General features: G+C 37.3%; 1 protein-coding gene across 4 annotated transcripts in view; it reads right to left on the bottom strand.

The window, feature by feature from the left end:
* Nucleotides 1-21,501, bottom strand: part of LOC105475476 (cyclin dependent kinase 14) — a 594,776-nt gene that overhangs the window by 64,519 nt on the left and 508,756 nt on the right. The window contains exon 14 of one of the 4 annotated variants that reach the window (XM_071094797.1): nt 13,534-19,657. The exons of the other annotated variants lie outside the window; for them this stretch is intronic. The gene's annotated coding sequence lies outside the window, so the exon portion shown is untranslated. Of the gene's footprint in view, nt 1-13,533; nt 19,658-21,501 lie in introns of those variants that run through there. 4 annotated transcript variants of the gene reach the window in all.

Raw genomic sequence — 21,501 nt, 5'->3', positions numbered from 1 at the left:
AAGAAATGGAAAAAAGGCCGGGCGCGGTGGCTCAAGCCTGTAATCCCAGCACTTTGGGAGGCCGAGACAGGTGGATCACGAGGTCAGGAGATCGAGACCATTCTGGCTAACACGGTGAAACCCCATCTCTACTAAAATATACAAAAAAACTAGCCGGGCGAGGTGGGGGGCGCCTGTAGTCCCAGCTACTCGGGAGGCTGAGGCAGGAGAATGGCGTAAACCCGGGAGGCGGAGCTTGCAGTGAGCTGAGATCCGGCCACAGCACTCCAGCTTGGGCGACAGAGCGAGACTCCGTCTCAAAAAAAAAAAAAAAAAAGAAAGAAATGGAAAAAAAAACACCAAAAACTGGTTATCATAAAAGATCTCAATTAAGTCTGTCTTTTATCACAGACTTTATGAAATTTGGAATTCATAACAGTCACTGAGTACTTGTTATGGAGCAAGCAAGTATTGTGTTAAACACTTTATCCTTGTATTTAGATCTTCACAACAAGCTGACAAGAGAGGAACTATTCCCATTCCTGATTTACAGATGGAAAAACTGAGGCTGAGAAAGGTTAAGGCTCAGCCCAGGTCACAGAGCTGGTAAATAGCATAGCACAGTCTGAAAGCCCAGGCTGCTGGTATTAGCCAAAGATATTAATCCCTACTCTATATTGCTTCCTGAGTTAGAGAGAGCTGCCGGTACTGAGTCAAGTCTACCACCAACAAAACTGATGTTAGTGCAATGAATGATTAACAAAGGACTCACCAACATAAGGTCAAAGTAAAGGAAGCCCATGACCACTTCACATCTTTTCTCAAACAGACACAACAGAACTCAGGATTAAACAAAAGAGTTCAACATAAGGTTCTGGCTTCAGGACAGTGTATGTCACACAGATCCCCTCATACAATGTCAAGGGAAGAAAAAGCACTTGTTACATTTATTTCAGCTTTCCAAAGGAAGTCACATAAAATGCACTTTTAGGGAAGTCAGTTTGTTTTCTTATTTAGTCTTTGTTCTCTTGCTATTTATTTATATTAAAGAGATTGCCTCTCTCCATGATCCTCGGTTCTAAAAGGATCTTATCTGAGCATGTGACGAGGCTGCCCAGCCCAAATCCTTCTCACTTGTGTCACCGTTGCTCACTTTCGCCTTTCATCCCTTCCTAAAGAGCAAAACACGAAAAAGAGGAGGGAGAGGGATTCACTGCTTTTCTCTTTTTAAATCTGTAAGGCTGTTAAAAGTTCAATCTGATTCAGTGTTGTCCCAGTTGTGTGCTAAGTCTCAGAGATTTTTTCAATGGGCTTAAGCAGGGAAACTACTTCATTTTGAAAGAAAGAAATGAAGGGAAAAAATGAAAGGTGACAGAGAAAGATAGAGAGAGGGAGAGAAAGAAGGAAAACAAAACAAAAAAGAAAGGAAGAAAGGAAGAGCAAGAAAGGAAGGAAAGGAAAGGAAAGGAAAAGAAAGGAACGGAGAGGAGAGGAGAGGAGAGGAGAGGTTCTGAATTGTTTCCTGATCTCTCCCTAGTAAAGAAAACCAAAATAATGTTTGCTCTGGTCCTGGAGGCTACTGTACTTAGCTCTAAAATTCCCAAGGAACATGGAAAATCATTCATTCAAACTTTTGGCCACTGCATCCTTTGTTGAAAAATATCTTAGGTGGAAACATAAAGTGTAAAACAGATTAAAGTAGAGCTACTTTGATGGGGAGAGTGATGGGGTTGAAGCCCTGCCCAGTGTTCTTCTCCCTTTCCACTGCCTCCCAAGAGATACCTTCAAGGGGATCTGAGGAGTAGTGACTGCTTTGAAATTTGTTTTGGCCACAACTCACTGGAAAAAAAGCATTTTATTAAGTGACTCAGTATAGACACAAATGCACATGCACACATACAGCTGAAATAAAAATTTCATGAAATGATACTTATTATTTTTACTACATGTGATCATCTCATTTTCCTTTCCCATTTAGTCTATTCCACTTGAGAAGTACTTTTTCCAGTCTACTACATTGATATCACTATCCACTAAGGGAGTTAAAAAACACTGCATTCAGTAACTTAATCCTTAAAATAATTGTATAGATTAAGAAACACTTGCTCCTGTCTGCATTTCCTCCCTCTCGAAGGAACACTGATGAAGAAAACATGCAGTAAGAAGTGGTAAGTGGAGGCACTCGAATTTGGACATAGGGCTGATTCACTTGTCCAAGAAGGACAGATTCTCTTCGCAAGGAGTTGAGAACACTGACCTAGAGTAATGTCTGCTTGTTATTGCAAATCGTAAGGCAAGTCAACCTGGCTTCCATCACATGGACCAGAGAAGCAGGGAAAGCCGCAATCAAGGCAACAAAAAGATGGAAAAAGAAAGAGATCTTATCTCTGCTGGAGTCCCTGTTTCCAATTTCTGCCCAAGGCCCAGTTTTATTTTTGTCCTTGGTTCTATAAAATATCCTGTATATCCGTATAATCTCTCATTTTATAAAAATGAAGAAAAAAAGAAGGAAAGAAAGAAATAGAAATCACAGGATAGTCATGACAATACATTTAACAATCAGCTGTCATTAGTATATATAAAATCTATTCATGCTACAAAATTATCACCAACATAAAAAATTCCACCCTACTTAAAAGAACAACGAGGAAAATATTTCTGGTAGATTTAAAGAAAGTGAAAGAGAATGCAAATATATATTTGCAGAAAGAATTCTCAAGGTCTATTGCTTTTTTACCCTTAAGATTGTCAATGCACTATGTCAATACAGTGGCAACCACAGGATTTAAAGGTTTTATTAAACTTTCTTCACTAACTTAAAAAATCCATCTCAAATGCCATCTATTTAAGTGTGTGTCCCTTTTCACCTTTTTATTTGAGCAAGAGGCTCTAAGAAATACACCTTTTAAAAAATCTAGCCACAGCAAGCCTATAACAAGGCTTCAAACATATGCACTTCCACACGAAATCACAAAAATGGGCTTTTATAAATTTCTTTCTACAAAAATAAATAAGAGAAAGTAATAAAAAAGATAAAGCCTTCATACAGAATTGCAGCAATTATATCCCCACAGCTACACTATAACCCAAAACTTTGCAAAGGCTTTGATTATTGAACCATGGCTGAAGTGAATAATTTGCTTTTCACTAAGAAAACAAGCACATTCATTCTCACCACAATGGAAAGAGGCAGTTTTAATTAAACCTTATCAAAAGATGAATAAAGAATAAACTCAATACCCATTCCACAGAACTCTATTTTCATCTGTTTAGTTTAAGCTTGCCATGTTCATGCAATAATTATCCACTGTCCAAGGAATGCCAGAGTTGTGTTAATGTTGGTAAAGATTTAATTAGCTCAATTATCTGGAGAGTATTGAAGTGAGGCTCAGCACAGTACAAATTTCTTCAGGCTTTATACATACCTCTCATCAAAATACATGAAACTGAAATCTAAGTGAACAAAAGCTTCTTACTCTAAAACTCCACAACTGAAACAGTTCCATACTTCATAATTTTATTACTCTAATTAACTCCCCTCCCCACCAAGTGTTTAGGAGTAGAGCTCATAAGTGAGGGCTTATCTTGGTGTGAGGGTGTGTGTGTGTGCACAGTGCATGTAGTTAACTTTCTGAATCTGTATATATGTTCTTACAAAGTTAATTAAATCTGCCTTTTAGATAAATATTAAATTCCAAAGTACAGTCCTTTAAAAATTTTTTATTTTTTCAATGTAGCCTACATATTACTTTTTTCCCCCAGAAAGCAAGGCATTTAAATAGCATTGAAAGCACAGTAACTCAGATAACTGTTGCAATCTGTCAGACACCAGGGACAGACAGTAGGGTTCATTTCAGAAAACAGATTGGCCCCCAGCGGCCTGACCTTCCTGGTGGGAAAGAGAACGCAGCACTGTGCTTCACAAGCTCAGCAACAAAGAGGTATATTCAGGTCCCCCCAATTCAGACACGCTTCTCACAGGGAAAAATGCAAAACTGGAGAAAGAAATGCACCACTTCCAGCAAAGCAGAGTTTACTTAGATCAGAGACAAGCATTTCAACCATAACAAAAAATAACATATTTAGGAAAGCAGCAAGCACAGTTTTATCCACAGTTATAACTTTAGAAAGCTCTACTTTGGGCATTGTCAATGTCTTAGCTTCCAACCTCACCTGTGATCCACACCCACTAGCATTATAATATCAGTGGAAATCCCAAAATATTATTATCCTGATAAAAGATTTCCTAATTATCAATGAAGAGGGCATAACTTTTCTCTTAGAAGATGGCTCATGCAAATTTCAAAGTATGCTTTATCTTTCTTTTTATAGGCTGCAAGTTGTGCCTTTATTTTGAAACCCAGATAGGCATTTCCTTGTCTTTTAGACTCTCAAACAAATTTTTCATTACCTCTATTTTTATTTTGCATTTGTATAGCATCTTTTAAGAAAGTTTCAAAAATCCAGCAAAAGAATAAAAAACAATTAAAACAGTGATAAAGGAATATCTTCAATTTAGAAAACCTCAAGCTGAATTAGTTGCTCTATGTAAAAACGTACATATTTTTCAAAACTCCAATGTCAAGTTTAATTGTATATCCTACTTGATCCATTACAAGGAATGTTTAGTCTGTATGTTTATAATTATATATGTAATGTGTTAAGATATCACATTTTTAAAGCATTAAGCTTCATGTGGAAGATTATAAATTTAAAAGGCACTTACAGATACCCATATTATCCTTATAAACAAGTACATTGCTGTTTCTTAAATTCAGAGTCTATGTTTTTACAGTACATACTTTCTTGAACTGTAGAGATTACAGGCAGTAACGCTCAAATCAACTAGTGAAGTTGAAACAAGCCCTGGCTTCTGACCCATAAATATCTGGATGATTAAACATTCCTCTTTGGAAATGTGTAGATTATTAGAATAACTTACAGTGAAGAGTAGACCATCGTATACTACATAGAACATCATATTTTAGAAAAGAAGGCATGGTTTTGAAAAGGGGACACAGATCAAAGTCAGAAACTCACGCTGCCAGATAAAAGATAAGGCTAGTCGGGTGCTAAGACAACTTGAACTGTCAAAATAATTTGCCTCCATTTTAAACATAAACACTTATGTATCAGAAAATGCATTAAGGAAATGGGGCAAAAATGGCCCATGCCAGTAAAAAATTATTTTTTATCTGCCTCATTTTTTGAGCCATCTTCTTTAGGAAGTACACAAAGTCTCTTTTGAGCTGGCAAAGAAAGACACAAGAGTAGGTTGGTTTTACCTGGTTTTCTAGCCTGCAAGCACTTTGATGGTATGACTCACTGAGTCCAGCTCTAAAAGACATCCTTGGAACATCAGAGTATTTTGTGTAAGAACAAAGGGTGCTTGAGTTCAGTTTGCAACACAAGTCATTTTTACCACATAAATTCCCTTCTTTTGTGCTGGCAAAGGGGGATGCTTTGAGCCCTTTGGGTTTAGAAGATCTTCAAACAGACAATAGTGTGCAAACAACCCTCAAGAACGTAACTTAGCTAGGACAACCTCAAGGCTGAGACCAAGGCTTTGAGAAAGGCCCCTTCAGCTGATTTCCTTCTGCTCTTCACCCCGAACAAAGCCTGACTGACAATACTGAAATCTCCCTCTTTGGATTAAACCCTCTTTGCAGGAAAAGTATGCAAATGCTATACATGGCTCCCTTGTCTGAGGCCACTCTTAGCCGGCTATCTTTTCTCTGTCTGGCTCACCCCTGCAGACCATCTATTCCTGACACTGAGACCAGCCTTCCAATTCAATATCTTTCACAGCTCTGACAGTCAGATCCCTGGGCCTGTCACTGCCTCTAAAAGGGGCTCATTTAGTTGTAATTAACTATTCCCTGCATATTTCCTAAGGTATGGTAATTGTGCTAAAAGCCAACAAGTGAGGCATTCATTCTAGTTCTCATTTAAATCTTTTTTTTTCCCTCAGCAGTCTTCCTCCCTCCGCCTCCTTTTCACTCCCAATCCTCTGTCCCCCAATTTTCTCTTTTTGTTCCTCCCTGGTAACATATCAAGTAAAGAGATGAAATGAAGGTGGAAATTGGAAAGTACAGGAAAATAAACAATTCAAAAGGCAGAGCTTACTGAATGATGAAGCACTGCATGGCAAGTTACAAGAAAGTGAAAGAAAATTTAAAATGAAACATTACTTTTGTTGACAGAAATATACATGTATACAAATATGTAAATACATACATATTTGAATATTACATAAAATGGCCAATTTAATAAGCTGGTTTAGGGTCTCAAGATATGTTTGTATATATGCACAATAAAAAATTCTATACATTATTATTATTTTTTTGAGACAGGGTCTCACTCTGTTGCCCAGACTATAGTGCAGTGGCACGATCTCGGCTCACTGTAACCTCTTCCTTCTCAGGCTCAAGTGATTCTCCTGCCTCAGCCTCCCCAGTCGCTGGGATTACAGGCACGTGCCATTACTGCCCAGCTAATTTTTGTATGTTTAGTAAAGACAGGTTTTCACCATGTTGGCTACGCTGGTCTCAAACTCCTGATCTCAAATGATCCACCTGTCTCGGCCTCCCAAATTGCTGGGATTACAGGTATGAACCACAGTGCCTGGCTTAAATTAATTTTCTTAATAGAAATTTTCTTCTCAAAATTTATTTGCTTTCTGCACTACAAAGAGTACAAACAAAAGATAATGATTTTGCCTTCCCAGCCTCTCTACCCCTAAGCTACAGATAAGAAATAAATAAGGATCTTAATTTCTGACCTTTTGCAAATAGTTCAGGTCTGGGCAAGTGGGCAGTGGACCTCTGAGGACTGTAGTATGTTCTTGCAGGTAGATCAACAATGCCATGATCAGGAGATATTTAGGGGATGAGGTGAAGTGATAAAAAAATTATTTACCTCAAAGACTTTCCATTAGCTACAAGCTGTTGAGCTATAGTCAAGTGGATCAAACTGGAAAATAGTCATGGCTGTTCGCAACATCTCATCGTCTCAACTCACAAAGCAATGTTGTAGAATTAGTCTTGGCGTAGGAAAGTACATATTGTTTCATTAAAAAGACTCAAAGCACTCCCCCCACAAAAAACCCTCACCTCTTGTAAAGCCCATTGAGATTAGCAGCAGGTGGAGAAGCTGGAGTCCCAAATTCTTATGCCAATAGGATTCCTTTAGCTACTCTTTTTGCTTTTGGCTAAATTATATTTCCATGCTATCTCTTAATCATCTGGATACTGCTATTTCTAGTATTAATTTATCAGCATTTCTTAAGGGTAATAGAAGGTACTTTAAATGTTAACTCATGGAATGCCCTGTGGTTGTAAAATGAGCTTAGCTTGCGTAGTATCTGACTCTTCATCATAGATCTACAGAGGAAAATCTGGTAACGAGATAGCATCAAAGAACTTGGACCCATCCAAGGGGACTCTGAGGTTGGAATATAGCGAGAGCCTACTATGGCTATACAAATATAAATTAACTAACTTTCTTAATTATATAATAAAATCGGTAAAACCATTTTCTCTGTTAAAGTAAGGACACAGCAGTTCAATGTACTTACTTCCTTTCACTGATATTTCTTATGTATAAATTTTGTATGTACAAGCAAAATATTCTACTTTGATTTTATCCCATGTATTTCTCCATGTTACTTGGCTTAATACCTAATTTTCAAGACTGTATCATATTTCATCTGCTTTGGTAAACTTTAATTTACTTATTTATTTTTAAAATATTTAAATGGTCTACTCTGTTCTTAATAATTTGTTTAACCTGTTTTACATTAGTTGTTTCAACATTTTTTCCATTGTTATCATAATTATCACTGAAAATTTTAGTTACTAACCATTAAGGTGGTTTAAGGAATTTGGTTAGACAGACTTTAATACTGTCAAATACTTCACAGTGCATTTGAGTTTAGGTAAAACTGGGCCTGAAACTATAGTTAACCCCCTTACAGGGACTTAAAAGTACATAGACGGGAGTATGAATTTATTCAAAAAAACACTTTTGTGCACCAATTGACTGCTGAGTATACAAGACCATGAAGATACTGAATTCTTAAACATTTCTTTTAACTTTGAAAATGGTCTTAAATTTTTGTCCCTAGAAACTCACTTTTCCATTTTTTGCATTTCCCCCAAATGATGCCAATGTATCTTAATATATGAAATTTTATATATTCACAAAATTTAAATTAAGGGGATTGTTATTCATTTTACAAAAGATATGTGAATAGAAAAGGCATATTCTTTAACCTAAAATAATTTACATATTACTTTTAAGAAACATGTCGTAATATGCTGATAAATGTATAATCAAGAAATTATGTCTATAACAGAGTCACAACAGAGTTGCAGTCACTTTTGCAACCTACTCCAGCAAAATTAATTTTTCCCTCATTTGCTCTCCCATATAGCTTCATGCAAAGTTCTGCTGTACCCTTTATCATCCTGAAATTGAAAATGTCATGACTGGAGGATGAACAGAAGGAGAAGACTAAGTGTTGCTAAAACTGCTAACATCAAATTAGGCGTAAATGTGGATGGAATCTTGTTTATTTTCTTTACTTAAAGACATGATCTAACATAGTAAGTTCAAAGAGGAAAAAACACATCTTCCTTTAGCATTGTTAAATGATTTCTAAAGGATCTCCTTGCTTAAAGATGTTTTGGTTCTTCTATCTCTGACCAGGAAGTCATACATATTTTCCATGGGCACATGAAAATCCAAACTCTTTAGCATGTCATTCAAGACCCTGAGAATCGGGCTTCAAATGACTTTCACTGTCCATGTCTTCTCACTCCATATTGCCCTGCCCCTTAGCTCTATCAGATCAGTCTCTAAAGATGCTGCACTTTGTGACACAGCTTTGCTCTTGGTGTTTGTTTCCTCTTTTTGAAAACATCCCTCTCCTCCTGTATGCCCATGCAAAATCCGACACCTTCTTTTGTTCAAAATCTCTTCCTTTGGAAAAACTTCTGCTACCTCCTCGAGCAAAATTAATGTTTCCCATATTTGCCCTCCCACACAGCTTCATGCAAAGTTCTGCTGTACCCTTCATCATTTTGAAATTTAAAAGACTGCATTTGTGTCCCTAAATTGTGAGTGTCTTGAAGCTAGAACTGTCTTCTTACTATTGTCTAGTAGAACACCAATAAAGTGGTTGCTTAAAAAAAAAAAAAAAAAAACTTCCTGAAAGAACAGGAAGTTGGTATATGGTGAGTTGGTTGGATATTCACTAAGTCAATCAATATTTTAAAAATATTTAATGGGCATAAATTACGTGTCATGCGAGGAGATGGGAAATATAATGGTGAAATGAGGATAAAACAGTAAATGAGTTCCCGTATTCTGATATTTAGATTCCAGTGGGGAAGAAAGACAAATGAACAGGTGACTTCAATACTGAAGAGCTAACACTTGCTGTGTTCCCAACATCTGTAAAGTAGCCACATTTTATTCATGTTTACAAAATATATTCCACACTCTGTCAGATGCCCTGCTAAATTCTACCACCGATCTTGAGTCAAAGGCTGGAACAGCTCAGGGTTCTTAACTCAGACATTCCCCTCTTTGTTGGTGACTCTTTCTCCATTTCCACCCATTTTCATTTAGACAGTTGGAGCCTTCAGAGTAATTTCTCTCTCTTCAGATTCTGACATTAGGCAGCCTTGTTGTCAGTTCAGTAACCATTTAGAGTTCCTTCCATTTGATTGAAAACCTGTCCCGGACCTCCAGCTTCTCTGACTTTGCATCCTGGATATCACATAGGCTTTAAAACCTCATCTGTGTTCATGTAGTGATCAAGGTCAACATCTCCAGTGATAAGTGGGTATCATGTACTTCTTGACATGAAGTGGTGAAAGGGCATCTCATCTTAGTGGTATTCTTCTCCAAAACCCATAACCCCCATCTAATCATGAGAAAGCATCATGAGGGACATTCTGCAAAATACCTGAACAGTGCTCTTCAAAAGCATCCAGGTCATAAAAAAATAAAGTTAGTATTAGGAGAAGTTGGGTTAAGGACATAACCCTCTGTACTGGTTTTACAACTCTCCTAAAAAATCTAAAAGTACTTCAAAATAGAGTTCAAAAAACAAAAATGAAAAAACAAAAAACAAAAACACAGCCCTAATCTGACTGACTGCTACTCAGGTTGAGTGGATATTTTGGATTCTGAAACCCCAAATGCACCCAGATTTCCATGAGTTACTTCATGAGAGCTGGGTAGGAAAAGACCCAACTCCCGTTTACTGACATAAAGTTGAATTTATGCTGTGTCTAATAGGCGCTATCCGAAAGCCTTTCTGAGTCTGATGATTTAGTATCATATGGCCAGAGGCTCTCCATGCAAGGTCAAACTTGATGCATATAAAAAAGGAAAGTTACAGCCCCTAGGATTAATATACAGTAAAAGTCTTTCAAGATTTGGTCTACTAGTCATCAAGAGGATAGTAAATGATGCTGTATTGTAATTTTCAGATGATACCTGTGTGAACACAAGAATAGGGATTTTTATCTATTGTACACTAGAAAAATTGAGATATTAAATTGAGAGATCCGGAATCACTTCATACAGCAAAAAAAAAAGGTTTGTGCTGAATAGTAATTTCTTCAAGAAGGAAAATGTTACCAGCATAACTTGTATGTTAGAGTTAATGCATGACACTTGTGAAATAGAGCAGTGTTTCTCATATTTTTTAACTTAGGACCCCTTAATAATCTTAAAAGTTATAAGGAACCCCCCTAAGAACTTTTGCTTCTATGGATTGTAGCTGCTGATATTTACCATATTCAAAATTAAAACTGTTAATTAAAAATATTTATGTAAGAACTCATTACATTTTAACATGAAAACATAATTTAAATAAAAATAACTATTTTTCAAAGAGAATTAGTGAGAGGAGTGGCAGTGCTCTACAGTTGTGCAAATCTTTTTTTTTTTTTTTTTTTGTTTTTTTTTGAGATGGAGTCTTGCTTTGTCACCCAGGCTAGAGTGCAGTGGCCGGATCTCAGCTCACTGCAAGCTCCGCCTCCCAGGTTCACGTCATTCTCCTGGCTCAGCCTCCCGCGTAGCTGGGACTACAGGCGCCTGCCACCTCGCCCGGCTAGTTTTTTGTATGTTTTAGTAGAGACGGCGTTTTACCATGTTAGCCAGGATGGTTTCGATCTCCTGACCTCGTGATCCGCCCGTCTCGGCCTCCCAAAGTGCTGGGATTACAGGCTTGAGCCACCGCGCCCGGCCTTGTGCAAATCTTTTAAATAAGTGGCTGAATAGAAGAGAGTTAGGTTCACAAATATGTTTCTACATTCAATCTATTATGATACATTGTTTTGGTTGAAGCAAATGACAAAAATATGGAACTACAACAGATAAGTAGTTGGAAAAGAAAGAAGTATTTTAATAGCCCTTTCAGATATATTCTTCTTTTACAGTACAACAAACCTCAACAGGTAGTAGTTTCTTAAGGGTTAATTGTACCAGGGAATCTGAAACTATATCAATGAACTCTTCGTATTCTATTACCTTAATATTTATTGGTTTATTTTAAAATTTCAGTGAATATTTTACCCATGCATTATTTTGCTAACATGCATTGATCATTTGGAAAACATTTAGTGAGTTATGCAGATATTTCAAATGTTGACACATTTCATTATACAATATCAAAAAAATCACATTTGTTTATATTACCACCAATCTCATTATCACTGTCCAGTTCACAGTGGCAAATAAAAGCTATCCATAGTGTTCTGAAATTCAAATTTTCTATTGAAAGCTCTAATTTTATCAACAAATTACTATTGCTTGTTTTGCTTTGGTGACGAACTCACTTTTGGTTCCTTTTTTGAGAAAATGTCTGCCAAATACCCAAGTTTGAATAACTATAGTTTTTCCTTTCAAGTAAAAACCATGTGCCTGGAAAAAAGCAGTTAGTTCAGCTTGCAACTCAAACAACTGTACAGGAGCTTTTCCTTGAGACAACCATGGTAACTAGGTATCCAGTGGAAATGACTTATGCAAACTTCCCATTTAGTCACATAGTATATTAATAAGACATTTACCTAAAAGTCGAGGTTTAATAAAATCAATACTTTTAACCTCTTCATCAAGAATATTATTAAGTGAAGCTTTTTTCCCCCCAAAAATTGAATTATGCGGTTGTGAAGATACAGTGCCCAGGAACACAGTTTTGATTCATGATAAGGAGCCAGCAGTTTTACCCTCCCTTGCTTTTGCACCACTAGTGCAAATGTCAACAAAGTGAAAATGGCAAAGAACATCTTAGTGTTATTATGAAAACAGTTTTGACTCCATGAAGCCCCTGGGGATCCATAGAGTATATGGACCACACTTTGAGATCTGCTGACACAAAGGATGATGATAAAACTACCATTTCTTTTCTTTAGTACCCAGGGACCTTTTCTTAGGAGAACCCACAAAACTGAAAGTGAGACTTTTAACACATGGTTACTCAATCCACAGAGCTGTGGAAAGGTTCACCAAAGAGTATGATAAATATATGAATGTCAATATGTACCAGCAAGTAGTTAATGGAGAGGTGATGGATTGAGAAAAGTGCAAAACAGTGGAGATTCTAAGAAGTCAGGGAGTGGAGAGCTGACTTTGGAACATGGAATTGAGAGGAGGGGCTGGAGAAAAGGGTAGGCAATGAGACCAGGCATGCACAAACACCACCAATTCACCCCTGCAGTCTGTGGGGCCAGGCACCTTCAGCTTGACTGTCTTGAGTGGTAAGGGCTTCTTACTTAAAGGTGCAGACTGGGAAACCTACTTATAGACAACTATACTGAATTATTGTATTACAACATTTTTTGACAATGTTTTCCCTCAAAGTGACTTGTGTATTTATTAATCTAATATATCTGTCAGTTATTAACAAATCGAGTTTCTGTGAAAGAAAAAAAAATCTTAACGTTAGGTGAACCATTTCAAATAGTATTCTATAAAAATTTTGTTTTCAAGGCCAGCTTCTGGAGCACACAATACAATTCCCAAATGAGGGGATGAGTGGATTCACACTGATGTTTAAATTTTTATATTTGACAGAACTAATGCAGTATATCTTGACAGCTATATACAGTAGCTTAATGCTAAGCTTTTTATGCTGAATATAGAATGGAATGAATTTTGCACCAGTGTTTTGGACTAGGAGGTTTTAAGATTCCTATTCACATTACACAGCAGTCTGAGGCTGCTTGATAAAACAAGCCTTGGCTTATTAACAACTGCCTCATAAAATGTCTCAATATTTAAGAGAAACCCAAGGCAAAGACATTTTGAAAATATACATTTTAACCAGAATCTGGATGCTAAGTAAACATCCTTTAGTGTTCAGCCAGAAAGATTTGCAGCTGTGGCATTTGTGACTTAACAAGATGAAGATCTCCATGCCAAAAGATAAATGATACCATAAAAGTTTCTCATCCAAAGAAAATATGTTTTCAGATGGAATTGATGTTTTAAAAAAGGCTTTACACAAATTTGATACATTGTAAACACACTGGAAGCTTTTAATTTGGAGTTTAGTATGAATACATGTGAGGCAATACTATTTTCTGTTTTGCCACTATGTTCTCTTTTTATAAACTGCAGATCAATTTCCTCTATAACAGCACCTTTTTAGTTTAGTTTTGTTTGTAAATAAGGTTACTGTAAATTGTTAACTTTATAGTAGAATATTACATTCTAGATGAATTGACATCTAAGAAGCAATGAAATTGGAGAACTTCTCCTTTTAAAAAAAAAAAGAAATTAAAATTTTAACATTGTACCAAAATATGATACAGTCACATTCTAAAATATACATATATTTTTTTCACATGGATTAGATTCAGATCTCCCAAAGGGCATGTGGTCTCTATCAATGAGACTGCACGTGAATCCAGAACCCTGGTTTGATTTGTGCAACCCAGCTAACCAGTGAGTATAAACACCAACCCTGTTATAATTCAGTATGCAACTGAGCTAGTCTTCCACACTAGGAGGGGGGGGGAAATCCCTCTTATTTTTTAAAGTTGCCCATCTCTATCCGTTTCTGTCGAATTGCCACAATTGCCCAGATAAAACATTTGAGAGTATGTCAGCTTTAATTAATGTAACATGACCTGATCATTTCCACAGTTAAGAATAAAGAAGTTTGCTTTCTTTAAATCCAAAGCTCAACCTGGAGATTATGCTAAGTTGCTTCATTCATAGTCCATACTCCTCTGCTCATGTCAGAAGGACAGCATTTGTCCCCTCTAGTGATAAACAAATTATACATGAAATCAATTCCACTTCACAATCATTTTCCCTATTGGGTATTATCTTTCCTTCCCTGCTCCCTCCAGTTAAGCCCGCATCCTGTAACTTGCTAATGAGCTGAGAGCTTTCTGTTCCAGGTGGCACCCCCTGCCTCGAAGTCATGACATTTCCCATTTCGAATGCTGCTGGCATTTTTCGACAGCTCCTGCTAACTAGCCTTTTTGACCTGCACTAAGAGGAACTCATCTGATCGAATCCTCTAACCTGCCAATCATTCCAGCAAATGATCTTCACAGTCACTCCCAAGGCAGGAATGGAAGGAAAAAAAAAAAAAAAAAAAAGGAAAAGCGAGTGAGAGAATGAGGGAGTAGGCAAGCGGCTGCCTCTGCAGCTACCTAATGAGAATACTTTAAGTCTCTGAGGCAGCTGAAACACTGAAAAACTGGTGGGAAAATTAGGACACAACTGAATGCCTGGCTCTGTAATTACTGATTTCTTTCCATCCTGAGATCATTTTGAGAGCAACACCTCTGAGATGTGCCAGTTTCTAAAGAACACAAGAATATCCTACCTTACGTAGAGAAAATAGATTTATTTCTCCTGCCACTATCAATATGCAATTCTCATAATCCCACTCTGTCAAACAGCATCTTTTGCAGAATTAATCATGTGCTATAAGCTCGTTAAGTGTGCATTTGTAAACTAGGGATGATTATAATATTTGCCACAGTGAAGAAAGAACCTCTTTTTTCTCAGGCATATTTTAAATGTTACCACCATTTAGGGGTGTTAATTTTTACATATTCACATAAAAACAAACAGGTATGGTGGAGGTTGGTATGGAGCCAGGGAGGATTAAAGTCTTGACACCGACAAAAAGAGGATAATCTGGGCATTCTTAACTAATACAGGTAAAATAATTTTTTTCCTTTCAGATTTTTCCTGCCTGTGCAGAATCAGTTTATTTAATTATATTTAAACTTAGTGGTGCCTTGGCCCACAGAATAAACCTATTACTTTAGGAAGAATGATCTGGGAGATGGTTAATTTGGCGATGGATCACAACTCTACGTATCTTAATATGGAGGAGATTTGTTGACCAAGGAAAGATACAATATAATTATGTGTTATCATTATACCATTGTATGTGATAATGTAAAATAAATACTGTACATGATTTAATTGCACATTATAATCACACATCTTTCCCCATTTATAGTAATTAGGCCAATAGCCCCATTTACAGTAATTATTATATGTAATTGAGGGCATTTTACTAATTGCATTGAAAATGATAAACCAGAGCAATTAAAAATCCAAGGGCACTATACATAATGCAAACTACATTAAGAGAATGGTGATAATTTAAAGGGAAAAAATTCACCCAAATATTGAAGTTACCAGTTCAGTATTTGATTCCACGCTTGGCATACAGGGTTTAAAAAAAATTTTTTTTGGGGGGGGAGGTTATTTTTATAATGAGATAAATTTCCACCAAGGACTCTAACTTTTGTATTGTTTTTGTTCTAGATTGTGTACATTATTTCCCTATATGGAAAAGTAACTTTTGATGTTATCTTCACAACTCAAGGACTGATGCAAAATTATTCTTTTTGGCTGTATGAAGGGTGTGTGTTTGTGTGTGTGTGCATGCGTAGGTTAGTAGAGAAAGCAGCTATCCTAAATTCCAAAAGATGCTCAGTAAAGCATTCATTTGCACAACCAATTTGATACTCTTAAAAGCTTTATTCATGGAAGCAATTCAGAGTATTGCAAACTGTTCGTAAATTATACTTGTAATACTTTAGCTAAAGTGTTTAACTTTGTCTATCAAAACACATTCAGGTTGAATTTTCATTACATTTGCTATCTGTCTAGAATTTTAATGTGTCTAAGGACATGAAACCCTGGCTCTTGTCCCCAGGCCCCAGTGTCTAGCCCTCCCTGATCCCAGTCCCCATTTCTACCCAGACAAAGCTCCCATGTGAAGAATATCGCAGGAGGAGTGACGAGCATCCGTGGGACAGCGGGAATAGTTTCCAGCTTGTTTTTGCCTTCCCTTCTCGACATTGTCATTTAGACATTGTCCTCTGTGCATTCAAATGTCATCCCAGACCATCAGCCCACTTCAACTCAAACAGCCTCCTTTTATGCTTAGACACTTCTTAGAGTATCAGCAGACGACAAAGAATGTCTAGTGGGACTCAGCTGCTATACTGGTATTAATAATACAATACAGTACACTTAGGGCATAGACAATTCCTTCTGTATCCCAAATTCATAAGAATCAACATTAAATGAAAAGGAAAAATAGAGCACCTGAACTGTTTCTATTTTCTATATGTGACTGCTAACTTCCTTGTAATAAATATTGTGGTTACTAGTCACATCACAGCTTGGGCCCACTATTTATAAGAAAGCTTCACTCATATTTTGCTGCTGGCTAAATAGTCCCTAAGAAATTAATTTGGGTTTTAAGAAGTCAGAAGATGCAAGGGCTATTCCCCCTGCCCCTCACCATTTTGAAAGTTCATTTGACCTGGAAATGCTGAATCACAAAAATATAGTCAATTTTTAAGGATCCATGGGTTGATGAACCAATTTGTGAAGCATCAACCAGTTTCCTCTCTTTTAGCCACTTTGCTTTTTAAAACCTTCAATCAGAGAAGAAAAAAAAAAGGAAAAAAAGGGCAAAAAATTAGTATTTTTAGTTTAAAAAAAATCACTCTAAATTCTTTGTTTTTAAGAAAAACAGTTAAATATTTAAAGATAATGGAGCTTCATTTGGGTAACATACATGGTTTAGTGAAACAATGTATGTGTGCACAAATTTGTGTGTGATGGCGGAGAGAATTAATATGATAAAGCAAATGTAGCTAATGTAGTAAAATGTTAATGCTTTGGGGACAGTGGGTGAAGGGTATCAGGAATCCTTGTGCTATTCCTGCAACTTTTCTGTAGACATGAAATCATGTCAATATAAAAAAAAAAACTAAATGCTTGAAGGCTGGGCATAGTTGCTCATGCCTGTAATCCCAACACTTTGTGAGGCCAAAGCAGGATGATCGCTTAAGGACAGGAGTTTGAGACCAGCCTAGACAACATGGTGAGACTCTATCTTTACAAAAAATTAAAAAATGATCCAGGTGTGGTGGTGCACACCTGTAGTCCTAGCTACTCAGGAAGCTGAGGTGGGAGGATCATTTGAACACAGGAAGTTCAGCCTGAGCAACACAGCGAGACCCTGTCTCTTTAAAAAAAACCAAGTAACAAAATAAAACAAAACAAAAATGCATTCTGAAGGAAGCATGATACAACTTTATTTTCATTCTGCTTTGTGACAATCCCAGTAGGTGGTGAGAGCCTACGAGTCCTCTGCCTACCCTTGCATGGGGTTAGGGTGGTAGTGCTGGAGAGTACAGATCAGAGTTGACCCAAAGAAAAGAAGGGATGGAGAGGCAGGGAAGGGACGAGGAGGAGGAGAGAAGAAACAAACTTGCATTAGCGTTTAAAGGACAGAACAGACTCCCCAGGGTAGAGAGGGAGCTAAGGTAAGGTGGGGTGGAGGTAAGGTGAGGTGGGGGAACTAATAGCATTCCAGCCTCTTCTCATATGGGTATTCATAATATGCTTCATGCATTTGAGGTTCAAAGTGCTGTCAATTTCCCAAGTAAGATGTATTTTTTAATTGGCAGTCATGTGGGGGTAATGGTAACAACTAGGGAATCTTTCAGATGAAACCTGCGAAGAACACTAAGTAAGGTTTGTTTCCCCTCCAAGCATCATTTCAACAATTGTTGTCAATTATATGAAGTAACAGAAATAATAAAACTGTAGCCATTTAATAGGAAAAAAAATTGTAGGATCATGCAGAAAATGGCAGTTTTTGCAGGAAAAACCCCAGAAATCTTTCTGGTACTGAAAGAAACCTAGATCTAACACTTGTGTTTCTTATATATTGAAAAGTGCTGATGGATATTATCTCCTTTTGTGTCTATAGTTGAGAAAATGCAACATACCTTAAAAGGACCTTTTGTCAATAGCCAAAAGTATCACACAATGAAGATATCATACCATCAGAACTGGAGTTTCTCTCTGTACTTGCCTGATTTTTCACTCAGTAGTATACAGGCCAGGAAAGGCACTTTCCAGCTATACTGCTTGCTTTCCAAAAGCTTCTCCAAGTTTCTGAATGGCTAAGCTCAGCAGTCTCTTCGAAACACTTCCTTAAAAACAGGTTGGCCACCCAGTTCTGGGCCCAGCTGACTGGATCAGGGCTCAGAGCCTGACCTCAAGGCAGCCTACAGTCAGCCAGCAGTTTCTACGGGGGTGACTGACACAACAGCTTCACTCTATACTTCATGATGATGGCTACATCAATCAGAGCCACTCTCTGAGAGGGTTTGAATCTGAGGCAAAAAGAGGTCAGCAATAGACTGCCCCAGAAGTAGAGGGACAAAGAGAAATGATAATAAGCGGGATCCATGAATAAGCAGAAACAAGTCAGCAGAAGCCCTGAAGTGAAGGGAACATGAAAGCTGTGTTAGTTGATGCAGAGACAGAAAAAGTGAGCCGCCATAATGTCACAGCATGGAGGAGAGCAATAGGTGGCTGTTCTTTAGGAGCAGTTTCCAGAGTTGAGATGGCGGTTGAGATGGCAGACAGCTCAAGGTGGCCTACCGAGTAAGAAACACCGTTCTACTAACGTTCAGACAGCGCTGCCACAGTCTTAAGCACCAGTGCATTGTGTTCTGTCTAAAATCAGGTTTCTAAAAAAAATCTTCATCTCATTTAATTAAATTTCCTTGAGCATTCTACTCTGTTTACCTAACAGCCTACTTACAGGAGATTACCGCTTAATGACCAAGTAGAAAGTCCGACACATTTTTTTTCATTATCATGTAATTCCTATATAATGTGGATTTGCAGAAATAAGAGGCTAAAAGGTAAGGAGAGGGTCACCAAAATATGCATGCAGTTAACTTCTTGCAATTGAACCAAATAAAATTCTTTCATGCACTAGACAAATATTTGTAAATTTATTAGGAATGGGGTCTGTGAACCAACTGATTCATTGAAAATAGATATTCCATAATAAGCACATACTATTTCAGAAAAATTACAAAACATATCTAAAAGAGTAGAGACCTCTCTTATCCCTTATATTTAGCTAAAGGAGAAGTAGAGTGACCATGCACTTTCTATGCCAGTTTAGATTAAGAGGAAAATTAAGCTCACCGAGGGATGTGTTTGGTGGTATCACTGTAAGCAAATGTAAGTGATACTAATGGATGTGGTATTCAATACAGCTTCCAGTCTTTTCCTTGGGGAAAATTTCTATGTATATTTAAGGCTCTCTCAGACTTTAGAAGGGTCTTACCCATCAGTGCTGATAAAAACGAGTAAGAAGAACCTATGAAATCTTTACTAATATCTTTAGAGGATAACAAAATATAAGAAGCACAGTATTTTGATAATCCAGTGGCACTTACCCCATTTTTAACTTAGGTGCTTATGGTTTTCTTCTTATTTAATTTGGTTATAAGATTCTGAAACCAAAATTGCTTTCTGCTGCAAAGCCAAATGCATCTCATTAGATTTTCCACTAAGACCAATTTATGCAAATCTGGCATTATTAACTGAATAATTGAAGTGACCTTGGTATGCAAGGATAGAAATAATTTGGCATTGAGGTTTGGAAGAAAAATTAGGACTTGAAATATTCTTGTCTACTCAGTCCTCTATTATTTCAAAGACAAAAGTAATACAATGCATTTTCCACATTTACCTCTTTGTAACTCCCCAAAGAGAGGTGGTTAAAATGCTGGCCCACAGTCTTAGTCTCCTTGAGCCCCCAACCCCTTTGGCCTCCCTCTCCTTCCCAGTCTCTCTAGGCATTACAAAGAATTGGGACATTTGAGGAAATTCAAATGTCCCAAGATGTCAAAGCCTTCTCTAAACAGTCAATGAATTCAACAGCAACAGCAAAATTAAAGTCTAAGAAATTACAGATTTTTCTCTAAGGATATCTTATCTACGTAGACATTTTGCTCTATAATGTCTAGATGATATTCAGTATTGGTCAGAGTAAGGCCATTCCACAAGATATAAATAGGCCAATAAATAGGCTACATTATTTGATCTCTAAGATGGCCCCATTTATTTAAAAACTCTGCAAAGGTGAGACATTAAAATAATTTCTTTTTCTGCTGACTGACAGAAAACTCTTAGAATCCATCTTCCCTATAGCTTTTCTGAGAAAAAAGAAACTGAGTTGTTTCCTCAGCATTATGTTGAATCAAGCTGAGGCATTTGGATTGAAAGAAAACTACACCAACGATAATATTAAAGCTTTATTGGCCAGGCGTGGTGACTCATGCCTGTAATCCTAGCACTTTGGGAGGCCGAGGTGGGTGGATCAACCGAGGTCAGGAGTTCGAGACCAGCCTGGCCAACATGACGAAACCCCCTGTCTACTAAAAATACAAAAACTAGCCGGGCGTGGTGTAATCCCAGCTACTAGGGAGCCTGATGCAGGAGAATTGCTTGAACCCAGGTGGAGGCAGAGGTTGCAGTGAGCTGAGATTGCGCCACTTCACTCTAGCCTGGGCAAAAGAGCAAAACTGCATCTCAAAAAAAAAAAAAAAAAAAAAAAAAAAGCTTTACAAGTTGATGTGAAAAAGGCAAAACTCACAGAAAAAAATATTTGTGTTGCTATCAAATAATTCTAGAGGAAAGCTTCTACTGTGTAGATATAACTGATATCTAGTTTAAAAAATATATGTGAAGAAAATATATTTTTACATTTTTGTAAAGGCTTTTATATACTGATGATTGTAGTTCTGAGCACCTTTTAAAAAATCTCTTTTCAATTAGCAACCTTTGAGACTTTCCAAGCAACACGTCTGTCCTGTGAGCTTGATTTGATTTCCCAAGGAGGAGCGGAGCTGAAACACGTTCTAGCAGCTTTGACTGCCTGGGCTCAGGTCAGGGGATCTCAAAAGAGCCAAGAAGAAGGAACACAGTCTTGCAATTGAAATTCAGGCTTGCTTGTGTGCATGTGTGTATGAGGCAGCAGCACAAATAAAGTCCACTTTTTTGTTTTGTTCCACTGAATTGGTTAAGGGATTTATAAAGCCAGGGCCCTCATTATGATAATGCAGGTTAAATACTTTTAAAAAGCATATGATGTAACCCTCATGAATCAAAACCATTCTCAATACCAGGAGGTAG

Source organism: Macaca nemestrina, chromosome 4 (assembly GCF_043159975.1).
Source record: "Macaca nemestrina isolate mMacNem1 chromosome 4, mMacNem.hap1, whole genome shotgun sequence".
NCBI lineage: Eukaryota > Metazoa > Chordata > Mammalia > Primates > Cercopithecidae > Macaca > Macaca nemestrina.
Note: the sequence above shows the minus strand (reverse complement) of the source record. Positions and strands in the feature narration are given on the sequence as shown.